This window comes from Mixophyes fleayi, chromosome 4, assembly GCF_038048845.1.
Source record: "Mixophyes fleayi isolate aMixFle1 chromosome 4, aMixFle1.hap1, whole genome shotgun sequence".
Lineage (NCBI taxonomy): Eukaryota > Metazoa > Chordata > Amphibia > Anura > Limnodynastidae > Mixophyes > Mixophyes fleayi.
Genome location: NC_134405.1, coordinates 233,330,141 through 233,345,420, shown reverse-complemented (window position 1 = coordinate 233,345,420; position 15,280 = coordinate 233,330,141).

Here is a 15,280-nt window from a genome sequence, read left to right as displayed (position 1 = left end):
TTCAAGAGCTTCAACAAATTGCAATGGAAGAGTGAGAGAAAATATCAACAGACAGGAGCAAGAAGCTTATAGATAGCTAGAAGAAACATTTGGAGGCAGTCATTGTTGCCAAAAGGTGTTCAACTAAATATTAAGGAAGGGTGCCTACTGTCCAGGTCATAGTTTATATTTTGTCTTTGACATCACTACATATAATTTGAAAAGGAATGTTTTTGTGGTTTATAGCTTTGGGCACGATATTAAAATATTCTGATGATACAAAGTCGGTACATTTCCATATTTATGGAGATATTGTACAGGTTATATAAAAAAAAATAATAATGTTGACCAGAACTGTATAAGGACCAACATTACAGGATATGTGCTACTTTTTTTAAATAATGGATGATGATTAATAATAAGAACAACATATATTATACATACAGCCTGACCTCTAGTTACAAACTGGAAGAAATAGCAGAGGCAACATTACTTGTGTGTGGTTACAAGTAATGTCAAATATAGGTTGCTTTCTGAGGCAAAAAGCTAGGGGCCAAGTTAGTCATATTGCCTTTAAACAGCAGCTCATGTTTAGTCATTCTAGACAAAATAATTATCACAGCTTTATATGTAAGCAATAGCTTCCATTTAAGGCTATCTGATGTTATAAGACAAGGAACAGAATACACTATCTAGCTTACCCCCAAGTTCCATCTCTGATCTATTTAGCTCAATGGAGACATAAATAGCACACTTAAAATAGGATTTTCAAAATAGACTTGTGAAAATGTATGTAAACGACAAGTAATCTATAGAAGTGAGATCTAATTTCCAAGTCATAGACTCTGTGCTGTTTTATGGCCTATATTTGCTCATTCTTATTTAATGTTGTGATGCAGGGCTATACGCTTTATTTAAAGTAGCAACCACTATTAAAATAAGCTATATTAAATTATGTTATATATAAAATAAACTGTACAACCTTTTTCAATTATTTTTTTAAGGTTAATTTAAAATGTACTAGAAAAGTCAATACAACTAACTCTAGGGCCTGGGACTCACAGTTTCAAAAGTATGAACTGATTAAATATTAAAAAGTAAAATACGCTTTTCCATAAGGAGAAGGGACTTCTGGAAAATACCAAATACATGATAGCTCTGTTGGCCATTGTTCTAGTGAGGATAAAAGGCAAAGTTATTTAATATGGCCCTAGTTGTCTGGTTATATACACACATACACACTGTTATGTTCGTTTTGTCGCTTACCAATAAACATTGTCCATGTGGTTATTGTGGTTTCAACGCACATAGAGATTTAATTGCAAAATATATCAGGATTTACAGCAACCCATTATGACGCATAAAAGGTATAACAATAGACAGGAAAGTATAAACTGAATACATTACATTAAGCCAGTGCTTCCCCTGGGTCCAGGTTCAGATATAGTCATGTTGTCTGTTGTCAGGAAGAGAGGAAAAACTAACTGGCCCAGGGAACTTATATGCAGTTTCAGTTACAAAAAACACTGATGATGTCACAATGTACACAAAGATAAACTAAGGTCTTTCTTCATTGGTCCAGGGGTCAGGTTAGTCCAGTATAATGCAAATCATGGGTCAGTTCAAAGGATTCCTCTCATAAGGTGAGGCCAGCTCACTCCAACAGCTGAGCACATGTTGTGACTAAGGGAACTGACCTAATCCAATTTAAAACAACCTATTTGCATTCTGTGAGAGTTAATATGGTAAAAAGTACATATATTGATCAAACTTGTAAAATAAAAGATGCTTTTCTTTGTTTTTCTGAATATGATATTGACACCAGCTTTTCTGTTTCTTTCTCATGTGAATATGCTGAGCTTGGCAATACGCCCAGAGGCCGTGGTGGAGACTAAGGCTATGGACTGTCTTTGAAGATAAGGAGTTACAGGCCTTGACATTTACAGCAGCATCCCTGAGAAGTGAAATAATAGATGTATAGACTCTTTCTGTTGAGACTATGTCTAATTTTCTCTTGAGAAAATGCAATAATTTCTAGATAACGAATGTGCCTGCGAGCACACTTTTCATGTATAAATAAAGCCTTCTGACTAGGGGGCAGTCAGAATTGATTCTCATTCAGCCCTAAAAAACTGAGTGTGTCTCTTCTCTATCAATCGATAACCCATTTGTTTCACAGGTACCAGAGCTGATAAGTTACATTATTGGGGTGTAACTCTGACAGTTTCAGTGGGGGCTCGTCCGGGATCTTCAATATATCCAGACCCTCCGGCACACGGGACCACCTCATCCCCAAGGACAGAGGACAAAATCCATATGGTGAGTAAAAAGCTTTATTTTTACTCTTAGAGTTCTGTCCTTGTGGAAGTGGGGTAGGTAACAAGTCCGGGGGTAACTCGTCTGGATTGACGAAGATCCCAAGCTCTGGACCAGAATAACCCCTTTAGAGGTTATATAAAGTTGAAATTGTGTTGAACTGTTGAAATTGCATGTTTAAAGTACTTGTCAAGAAATGTAAGAGTCATGTCAAATGAAAATTGAATGTACAGAAGGGATAACAGTACTTTGTTGTATACTTGCAATATTATTCATTGCCCTGTTGATTAAAGTAGTTCTAAGTATAAAGAGAGGACAAAGTGCCACTGACCTGTTATCTCCTTGGTAGATAAAGCAGTTTAAAAACATACAGTTGTAAGACTCAAAAGCAGACGGTTCTGTAAAAAGACCATCCAGTTGCTCATTGTGGGCATAAAGGGTCTAGAACCGGGCATAAGGAAGAGTCTTACTGGGGTTACACTCCCCTGGAATATGCCAAAAAGAGAGAGGGTTCACCCCTCATAAAGGGCATGGATAAAGTTTTTAAAGCAGCAGGTTTTCCAGAAACAGGCACGCTAAAGTTAGACAAGTGGCAAAAGTTGTTAAAACAACTAAAGGCAACTATTGCAAGAATATGTACAGAAATTATAAAGTGGATATTTCTAGATTGCCCAGAAGGAATAATAATACTTAGCTGTGTAATAGCAATATTATTTCTTATACTTTGCATAAAGATAGTCTGCAACATAAGAAGGGGATTAAACCCTACAGATTTGTTGTCCCCCTGGTAATTCTGCCTTAATATAAACAATAAAGATAAAGATATAATTATCTGACGGTCCGCTAAGAGTAAAGACATAAGGTGTACCCAGACGTGGGTAATAAATAGTCTAGGACCGATAAGGATTCAGAAAATTATTGGGGATATACCCCCTGGGAATATGCATACAAGCATGGGGGTAGCTCCCTCACTACAGGCATGGAAAAAGTTTTTAAGGCGGCAGGATTTCCTAAGCAAGGGACATTAAAAGCAGACAAATGGATAAAATTAATTAAAGGACATCACAAGCAGTCATTAAAAGAAGGTTATCTTGAACAATGCATCACAAGCTAAATGATATAATGACTAAAACAATGAATCAAGTAGGTTGTGTACTAAAAATGTATGTTTGATGTTGCGCAGCTTAAAGAGGGAGATGTGCCCCTCCCTTATCCTGTGTAAAAGATTTCAGTGTGTTGAGATAAGAAGCACGCTGTTTGTTTTTTGGTTTTTTTTTTGTTATCTGACAATGTATGTAACATTGTTTCAATATTTCAAGAGAAAAAATATGTCCGGAGTGCTGATTGATAGTAACATGTTGAAGCTAATGTGTATTTAGTCTAATGCTGGGACTTGTACTTCCACAGCAGTAGGCTGTAGGATAGCAGTTAAGTTTTCTTTCTCTGTATGTGAGTTTTATCTCCGTCTTACTGCGTGTGAGGGAGATCCGTGTTTGTCTGTCTTGACCGTTTTAAGAGACATGTTTCAAGGTTGAAAAAGCTGTACAGTTGCAAATGTAATGCTTTTGAAGAGATGCAAAGAAGTTTTAAAATCTTTGGTTTGTCACAAGACTGTAAATAATGTACATTATCACTATTACTGGTTTCAGAACAAAGTTGGCTGGGGTCCAACAAGCCGTTTCTGTATTTGAACAAAGTAATTTTGTTTTGTTTTTTTGAGAAAAATAGCTTTCTCTTTAATGAAGTTAAGAATTGTGGGAGTGAGCTTTACATGGAGAGATATTAGAAGCTGTTTTTTTATCTGTGTAAAATGGCGCTGATAAATGTTCTCAGAAATCAGGAGGGTTTGTTATGCCCATAATGAAATGTTACGAGATAAAATGTCGTCTGTGAGCGAGAATTGTGAATATATATTTGTATTTTAAACATGGAAATCACAGAATCTGGAAATATGTGTGAATATTTGGTTTACAAAGAGATGATGAGAAAGGAGTGGCTTTGAACACTCGCCCAGGTCTCGTCACTTTGACATTCCCTGTTTGTGAGATTAGGGACTGTCTCTTTGAGGAAATCAGTTTTTCATTGCATGGAACGCATAGCGTCACAGTTAAGCTACAAAGAGAAACTTTTAAGCAAGTGTCGTATTAGCAGCTGTTCAATGTGAATTAATAACAGTTACTGTAATTCCTAGTGAATAAATGTTAATCTCTATGCAAAAGTTTTTCTTCACAGATCTCCAGCATAAAAGACCATTTAGGCAATGCAGATTGCATTAATCCAACTTCCAATAAATAGAAGTTTGCAATATATTCTGGTCAACAGCCACAACAAACATAAGTATAAACTAATGAAGGATTTAAAGAACGTAGATTCTGCTGAGTAATGATTACCTTGTTTTGGAAAGAGATATTAAAGTTTATGGGCTATTCGCATAGCAAATGCATGAACTAGGTGGTTTTTCTGTATGTCGAAGAAGGTGAGAAGATGTTTTTAAAGGGAAAAGGAGAAATGGATTAACATTGAAGTTGAATATGAAATAGTGTTTAAGTTTATTTTTGTTTTGTTTTTAAACCAAATTTTATATCAGATGGTTTGAAAGACAGTAATGCAGCAATGGCAGCCACAGTACCCAGAGACAAGGTTGTTACAATATGTGGATGATTTGTTATTGTGTGCAACAAATAAACAACAATGTAAAACAGAAACAATAAAACTACTTATGTTTTTACATAAGGTAGGATGCAAAATAAGCAAGGATAAATTGCATGTGGCACAATCCCAAGTAATCTTTTTGGGACACTGTATAGGAAAAGGAATAAAATACCTTACAGCAGACAAAATAAATGCTATAAAAGATGTTCCTGTGCCCACTACAGTGCGAAAATTAAGAGCCTTTTTAGGCTTGGTAGGTTATTGCAGAGAATGGATACCCAACATCTCTGCATTATTAGACCCTCTGTATGAAACCACCAAGGGTAATGACAAGGGCCCATTGCAACTTACAGATAAACAGGTTGATGTTTTTCTCCAAATAAAGGCAATCATTTTACAAGCACCAGCCTTGGGGTTACCAAATTATGATAAACCCTTTGTATATTCTGTCATGAGCAGAAGGGCTTTGCACACAGTGTATTAACTCAAGAGCATGGTGGTAAACAACGACCTTTGGGGTATTACTCAGGAAAACTAGACCCTGTAATCAGAGGTTCAGCTTCATGCATAAGAGCAGTAGCTGCGGCCGCTCTGCTAAAAGACAAAGTGGGGGATACAGTGTTAGACCATTCCCTCACATTACAAGTACCGCATGCAGTAACAGAAATTTTAAATCAAGCTAAAACCAAACATCTGTCAACTGCCAGACTTACTAAATATGAGGTTGCATTATTAAGTCCGAGTAACCTAACCATTAAAAGGTGTACAGTTTTAAATCCAGCCACCCTGTTACCACAGGATGAGGAAGAGGATTTAAAAGAGGGGAGTAGTAGTCTGGAAAGTAGCCATAAGCATGATGACTTCAGTGAGGAGTTTAATGCGCAGGGCTCAGATCACACTACAAATTTTTCTCATGACTGTTTAGCTTTGATGGATTCTGAGCATCAAGGGCTTCCCAATGTGTTCGAAGAGCCACTAACAAATCCTGATATGATCTTATTCGTAGATGGTTCCAGATACTACCACAGGGGCAATCCAAAACAGGGTATGCTGTAACTACTGAACAGCAAATACTCGTCCAAGAGGCCTTAGACCCAGGGCAATCAGCACAGGAGGTGGAACTGCAAGCCTTAATAGATGCCTGTATTATTGCTGAAGGGCAGAGAGTTAATATATACACAGACTCCAGGTATGCTTTTGGGGTAGCACATGATTTTGGCCCCATATGGCGTAGCCGGAACATACTGGGGGCAAATGGTAAGCCAATAAAGCATGCAAGCCTCATAAAAGCATTATTTGAGGCCTTAGCAGCCCCTACAGAAGTGGCTATTTTAAAGGTAAAAGCACACACTTAAGGAGCAAACGTTTGAAGTAAAAGGTAATAGATTAGCAGATAAAGCAGCCAAGGATGCAGCTTTAAAAGCAGTAGCCATATACTATGAGGTCACCCTAGGCCGAGGAAAACCAATAGACTTGCAGGTGTTGAAACAATTACAGAAACAAACAATGCCCACGGAAAAGGGAGAGTGGGAAAAAAGGGGAGCAACAGCACAGAATGAATGGGACACTAAAATTAAAAAATACAGAAAGCTATGAGAGAAACTGGTAAATCCTGGGTAGAATGTCTGCCCTTAGCTCTCTATTCTGTAAGAATAACCCCAATTAAAAAAACTAAGTTGAGTCCTTATGAAATATCGTTTGGTGGGCCACCCAAAACAGGGTGCTATTTTCCACAACAGATGGAACATAACTATGGCAATATGGTGACTTATATGGGAGAGTTACAAAGACAATTAACTAAAGTGCATGGTCTAGTGTTCTCTTCCATTCCAGATCCAGATAACTTGTCTGGTACCCATTGTTTTTAGCCAGGAGATTACGTCTTCGTAAAAAGGCACGTCAGAAGGACCTTGGAACCCAGATTTGAAGGACCATACCAAGTCCTACTAATTACCTCCACTTCAGTGAAACTGGAAGGAAAAGGGTCTTGGATACATGCTAGTCATTGCAAGAAAGCTACAGCACCAGATCCCAATCCTGACCACTAGCTGAGGTAATATACAGGAATGACACCTGATATGTGCAAAATGCAACACAAAGTCTACACATGTGTTTTGTTTTTCCATCGCATGACTATAATACCGTCTGCCGCTCCACGGCTATTGCAAGAAAATGTGACAGTTTGCACAGGTAGAGGTTACATACACCAGGAACTACCAAAAAACAATATGACTATATGCGAATGGAATATTACAGATTTCTCAAGCATAGGGAGAAATGTAACTGCAGATATATGTTTTAAAAGCTATTTGAGAGATGGCACTTGGGACATGGAAGACACAATACAAAATAAAACTGGAGCTCAGGAATTTGTCTGGCCATGTGACAAATTAAGTGTAAAAATAAAAGGTGGAAAGGTGTACAAAATTCTAGGAGATACACACACTCATATAATCTGGGCAGCAGAATTGAATAGTACTTTTGAGCTAAAAGGTACCAATGAAACTCAATGTTGTGAGCAGCCTTTTCTAAAATGGCTAGAAAGTGATGAGGCAAAGAATCAAATAGATCAGTGTGGAATTAGAACTGATACTATAAAGTATAACCAAACCAATAATGCTACAAACTATCAAGATAAAGTAATAGTTTGTGCCAATAATACACAGATGCAAAATTCCACCTTAGGGTTAAGGCTTAGATTTTATATTTTGCAATTACAGCCTAAGGTGGTAACCAACACAGTTGTAAGGGTCCCATCTACCTGTCTAATGATGGGAACAAGAAAACAAAGAACAAAAATAAGGTGGAACATTACTTTCCCGACACATAGTCAAGAAAAGTGCAAGCGGGAGTGGTACGACACCTTGTTAGGAGCTACAGGGACGGGATTAGGCATAATGAATACAATAGACACTGAGGTCATAGACACGAAACTTAGCAAAACAGGAGCAGATCTCAGTAAAATAGTTCATATGCAAGCTGATTGGATGCCCACAGTCTTCAACCCTTTGACTAAAAACATACAGTGGGATAAAGAGTTTTTGCAGATATACAACAGAACCATACTTAATAGCTGGAGTACACAAGTAAACATTACGAAATTTGTAAATTGGACCCAGTGTACGTTGCAATATTTGTATCAAAAGCAGCAGAAGGATACTGCACAAACAAAGCTTATGACTGGAAACATATTATTCTATAGAAAAATGTTTAATCTGACAAACCAAGAAAGGTTCAAGTTAGATGGAAGAAAAATAAGATGTGAAGGAACAACATATACAATAAAAACAAAAGTTCAAGTATGTAAATTTATTGTTATGCCCATGATTTTGCAGGATGGTAACCTATGGACACCTGAATTTAAGGGACATTATATTGATAACAAAAACAGGTCACATAATTTAGACCTCTGTGATAACACGGACATGGGACCAGTATGCCCACAACAGACTGTTATCTTTGAACCATGTTTACTGCAGCATAATACCACCATTTGTATATGGACATTGCATCCAAAAGAAAAAGAATATGAGACATTAATAGAGGTGGCTCCTCAGATGGTTTGCCTCATCACATATGATGAAGCAATAACACAAACTTATGGACTAGCTTACCCGTTCTCAGGGTGCTTAATAAATGTAACACACTTACGATGGCAAGGAAAGTTGCTAATGTTCTATAAAGATAAAATGACACAGGTGGACAAAATGTTCATGTATAATGATTTAACCTTACCTCAACTGACCTTAGATATAGGGATGATAGTGAGGGTAATTAATGAAACCAAGTTACTAAATGAACATTTTAAACAGGTAAATTATACCAATAATCATGCTAAAATGGTAACTATTATTGAAGGAAATGAGCTAAGAGGCATGGCTACCAAATTGAAGGAGGATTTGGAAAAGCATTGGTGGGATGTATTCACAGGGGCATCCCCCACAGTATCTGCAATGTTAAATATGCCGATACACCCAGTATTGATACTATGTATAATCATTTTACTACTCAGCTTATGGAACTGCTTTATTGCCTACAAAATGTTTTGCGCCCCCAGACCTTTTCAGCTATACTGATACCTTACCCTCACCTTCCTATTCAAACTATGCAGCACAGAAGGTGATCCCTCTTTTTGTGAAATAAGTGACTAAGACACTTGCCGAGCGCACTGCATATTTTTATACCTAATCTACCCCTGATTTATATTACTAAGCCCCCCCGGATACCTCCTATTGTCATACCATAATAAGATGAATGTATGTGGATTATAAGACTTTGACTGAATGTATCTTTACCAGTGTCTAGGGTCCAGAAGGGATTCCATTCATTGAAGTAGGCAAAGTGCAGGTGTAATCCACAGACATAAAAAGAGACAGGTAGCATTTTAAAAGTATGATAAAAAGGAGGATCTGTGAGAGTTAATATGGTAAAAAGTACATATATTGATCAAACTTGTAAAATAAAAGATGCTTTTCTTTGTTTTTCTGAATATGATATTGACACCAGCTTTTCTGTTTCTTTCTCATGTGAATATGCTGAGCTTGGCAATAAGCCCAGAGGCCGTGGTGGAGACTAAGGCTATGGACTGTCCTTGAAGATAAGGAGTTACAGGAGTTACAGGCCTTGACATTTACAGCAGCATCCCTGAGAAGTGAAATAATAGATGTATAGACTCTTTCTGTTGAGACTATGTCTAATTTTCTCTTGAGAAAATGCAATAATTTCTAGATAACGAATGTGCCTGCGAGCACACTTTTCATGTATAAATAAAGCCTTCTGACTAGGGGGCAGTCAGAATTGATTCTCATTCAGCCCTAAAAAACTGAGTGTGTCTCTTCTCTATCGATTGATAACCCATTTGTTTCACAGGTACCAGCGCTGATAAGTTACATTATTGGGGTGTAACTCTGACAATTCCAAACACAATATAATTTTGATCATTAATACTTTATCTTCCATAACTAGGAATCGCAGGAAGCGGTTGCTTTGCCGATAGTAGCGGATTCCCAATGGTAATGGATCGATCAAAATTTAACTAAACATCATACATTTCCTATATACTGAGCCTTAGATACCTTTTAATACAATATCATGTATGTATAAATAATCTCTAATACATTTTACTATTAAATAAAAGTGTATTGGAAAATTAATAATTGTCTACTATTTACAAGTGTAAGTGCGAATGTAAATGTGTGTGTTATTAATCTGTGCAATTGCGTCATTACACGTGGCGTACTAATTGCAGGTTAAACAATAATAATCAATTTAGTTTACTTCATCTACCTATTTGACTTTCACAACACACACACACACACACACACACACACTTTCAAGCAATCACAGCTGTCCTTGTTATATAATCCACATGATACTTTATGGGGATTATATTAACTGAAGCGGAGGACGTTTCTGGTCAAAGAGGATGTTTTGTGGTTCAATATGAGGTATTCATATGACATGCATATGATGGTGTTACCCTAAAGACAAAATCTGTGCCAGAGCTAAGCATGTCATGAAGGTGTAACGCTTGCTGGGAACAGGACAGACGCACACAGATAACTTACCTTTAAAACGATGATCACCTCCCGTCCGCTTCTGAGCCACCCCAGCCGCTGTCCTATTCCAGCAGACCAGAAACCGAAACTCTGTCACCTCACTCCACCTCCCTCTAGGGAAGAAACAGAAATTAAGGCCGTGCCTACCAGGGAAGGACTGTCTGATACCATGGCAATGAGCAGAGACCCTCAAGTCAATCTCGCTTGCCGCCACCTCGATTTGTTCTTGCCAAGGGCGTGGGGCTACGAGTACTTGGGACCAGAAACAGTCCCGCCCCAAATACTCCACTCACCTCTCGTGGAGTATTTGGGGGCGGGACTGTTCCTGGTCTCAAGTACTCACCGGGCACTCCAACTTCCAGTCCCTGCTCTCCTGCTCCTCTCCGTCACCTGTGGAAGACAGACACAACACAGACTCCCTCTACTCTACAAGTGAGGCTAGTATGTACAACCCACACAACTGTCACTAACTAACAACAGGCGGCCCGACCCTAAAACAAACAACTAACTAATGGTCAGGAACGCAACTTTACTATAAACTGGGTGTAGTGTACTTCCTAAGTCTCCTCCCTCTACCTACGGGGAACACCAGCCTGTGTTCACGCTCTACCGCGGAGGACTGATCCTAAACCCTCACCCAGGTCGTACCGAGAAGACTATCTTCTCACTATGGGGTCACTCACAGAATCCCAAGGACCAGTCGCTTTCTGCATGATTGAGGCCCACTGGAGCAGCACACCACTGGAGTGTCAGCTTTCGCACGGAACTCGAAACGGCCGCCTTCACCCAAGTGGAACACCGCCCAATCCGGAACCATCAGGGACCCTGCCGGAACTCAGACTGGACACCCAAATGGAACCATGGGACGCACCGCTGGAACTAAAATGAGCTGTGCTGCACTGCCAGTGAGATGCCCAATCACTGCCTCTGGAAACCAGCGTAACTACCGGACCTACGGGACGGGAAGACTACCATGTGTTCTTCCCTAACTGTGTGTGTGCTCCTATCTACCCCTTGTCCCCACGGACACAGGTTATTTCAGGAAAACAGTAAGGAAACAAGAGCCTACCTTTAATGGGGGCCTGACGTCTTGCACCTATAAATAAACACACACAGCACAACCAAATACAATGCACAATACAGCATTCACCACACAGGCGGAATAAGACTCTGCTGCTGTATCTGGAAGGCTGACCACTGAATACACACCTCTGCTATCTAACCAGACGGTTTAGTATAGCACTGACAGGAGCCTTCTGCTCTGTTACCTAGGACTATCACCTAGCTTACTCACAACACACTGGGACTGCACCCTACTCTAGATCAGGGCTCTGACGCCCACTGACTACAGGGCCTGGTGCCCTCTTTACCAGGGGGCCTTGTGCCTAACACCATGTGCTCTCTGACCAGCTACTAAGAGCCTTGTGGCCTTACCTACAGGGCTTGTGCCCTGACTATGGGCCTTATACCCCCTCTACCTTGAGCTCTGAGCCCACTAACTAGGGCCTTGTGCCCTTTACTGTCAATGAGCTTAAAGCCGCCTAACTACCTATATGGGCCTTGTGCCCAATTAACCCTGAGCCTTGTGCCCCTAATTGTAGCCACGGGCCTAGTGCCCGACAGTGTCCACGTGCCTTGTGCCCGACCTAACTGCTGAGAGTAAACTTACCTGCTCTGCTTGAACTCTCCGTCTTCTTTTCCGGGTCTTTCAGACCCTCCAGCCGGCGGCGCCTTTTCTCCTGTTTGGCGCTGCTGTCTTCTGGGCGGGGGCTCTCTTAGCCCTTACAAAGGCTTCCCGCCAATGTTGCCGGCATTTTCCTCTTGTGGCAGGGTAGCTCCTTGCCCTGACAAGGGCACCCTGCCCCCTCCGCCGACGTTTTCTTCTTGATCCGGCACTCCGGACATCCCATGTTGTCCTCTTCTTTCTCCGCCGATAGACTTATGTTGGCTTAAATAACCGCCAGCACGACGTTATTACTCGGCGCCGCTGAGAGCGCCGATTGGCTCGCCGCAGAGCCAATAATTTAAACGCCCGAAAGTGAGCCAGGATTGGCTCACTCATCCGGCCGCCGATTGGCCAGCAGGGCCAATCGGCGGCCGGATTGGCTAATCCTGATTGGCTCATCCTCCCTCTGCTGACGGGACCTGAGGAAGAAGAGAAATACTCACCAGCGCTGGATCGCAGGAACAGTAAGTTGATTTCCTTTTGTTCTTTCTTCACCCTTTTCACGGACACAGCAGCGAGGTTCATCTTCGCCCTCTTCAAGGGCATATTGCATTGCTCAAAATATAATAAAGTAAAGTACTACAATTCATCTTGTACAACCACATATTGTCTACAGTGTCGTACATACGGGGTGAACAGAGTACACCTTTAACGGTATTACAAAATACACATACACCTATGAATGATACATAATTATAGAGCCAGACCAGCACCAGACTATGGATATAGTTCAAGTGTATTTTGATTAAATGTGTTAAGTAAATAACGATTGAAATTATTTGAGCTCGTTGTGCTTGCTGCCAGGATCAAAAAGAGATTTCAAATGTTGCTTCCAGATGCATCAGAAATTTGGAAGAAGTCCAGCACAGATGGACCACCATAAAGAAATAAAAACAGGAGTAGCTCATTGTTTAACTTTGATCATATACTGGAATGTCCTGTGTTCAGGGGACTCAACCAATAAAGATGTTCCACAAGCAATTTTAAGAAATTAAATGTTTTCTTCATCTATTGGCGATTGAGTTTTATGGAAGAAAACATAAAACACAATTGTCTATTCTGTAGGATAGTGTGATGTTTTTTGTGAATACTGAAAACAGCTCTCCTCGTTATGGTGAATATAGTACTTTTAAAGATCAGTGTTGTTCCATTTGGAGCCTTGAGGGGTGAGCGTATCCTGGGTCTCGCTATCAGTGTTATATAGGCTTTTTTACATGTTACAGATTATATCTTACAGATAACAGATATCACAAAAATCAGTTTTTTTACAGCTTTATGTGTTTATTTATGCATTTCTGTGTAAGTGCAATTTTATGACTTTTATATGTGGAAATATAAAACGCTATTACGCTAGATTTGTTTATTTCTCATGTTATGTGTGGACAATGCAGAAATCTTGCAAGTAAGAAGCTGCAGTGAATGTTCAGCAAAAACTATTTGGCTTGAATGATGAATCTTAAAGTCTACAAAAAGTCTTCTATAAAGCCTACAAAAAGTAAATTGGATCTGTCTTTGAAGGACATTACAGTGGTCAAAATGTATATTCATTAGAGCAAGTAACTGCATTTTATCCACTGATGTCTTGCGAGTACAAGCACAAAGAGGAGAATGTTGGAAAAGTAATCTATTTTGAATAATTGCTATTGACATTCTAATTTTGAATTACTTATTTGAGCTCATATTTATCATCTGTGCAGTGGAAGCACCAGCCCTACCTTTACATTCCATTATTTATTTATAGGGATTGGTTTGTTAGACACGTGTGTGTGTGTGTGTGTGTGTGTGTGTGTGTGTGTGTGTGTGTGTGTGTGTGTGTGTGTGTGTGTGTGTGTGTGTGTGTGTGTGTGTGTGTGTGTGTGTGTGTGTGTGTGTGTGTGTGTGTGTGTGTGTGTGTGTGTGTGTGTGTGTGTAGTCTGTGTGTAGTCTGCCTCCACAGGTACGGTATTTTAGAGTATCTCTATATTTTTTATTTATTGTGCATTTATTTTGTCTACTTTGCATGTCCCTGTTTTATCCATGTCCTGTTTTACCCACTATTCACAGCTACAGAGAACTGTGGCATCTTACAAATGTACAATAATAATAATAATAGTAAAAATAATAATTATAATAAGACAGTAAAGCTCTTTGAAGGCTGAAAAATTAATGTGTATGTTTCTTTTACTCCACGGGGTTCTTTAACGTTGTTGTTTATTATGTTACTGTTAACTATATAAAATATAACTGCAGCTATAGAAATGCACATATTTTACATGTAAGACATAAACTCTGTTTGCAGTCTATAGCTTGAATTTCTGCCTGCAGCTCAATAATGAACTGCTAACCATTATTAACTAGCTGCAGGAAAAATAAGCTCTGTACTGGAAAGATACCATTAAAATAATACAATTTGTTAGTATTATGGTTTGGTGGGTTTGGTATTATACACTGTGGATGAAGAATTGTGGAGTTACTTCCACTTTAAATCTAAATATGTGCAAACATAGTCTATATTTTATTGCATGAGGCCCATGTGGTGACTAAGAAATACTTTTCATATTTCTGCATTGGAAACAGCTTGAGAAATGACAGAAAGAACTGCACATTTAGAAGACTAACTTGAATATTTAGTTTTGGAGGACGTTCATGAATAAACAGGAAGCAGTGTGAGTTTCGCTGCCAGTTAGGAAAGTGATGTATTGCTGTTATTGGTCACTAGTCACATTTTTACATTTTTTTTCGTTAAATGTATTAAAGCATGACATGCCCCATTTTCTTAACTCTACATGTTACCATATAATCCTAATTGCCTACTCTCCCAGAATGTCCGGGAGCAGGGTTGCCAACTCTGAAATGAAAAACAAGCAACCACTAAGTGAAAAACAAGCCCAAACAATCCTAAAAAGCCCCCAAAAGGGCCAACTTTCAGGGTTAGGGGTGTTAGTGTACTGAAAACCATGTTTATTGTTTATTATTAAATAAATACATATAAAGATTTCTACAATCTATATTCAGTGTTTCCTCAATAGAACATTGGATAAATAAAATACTATACCATGTTTCATACAGC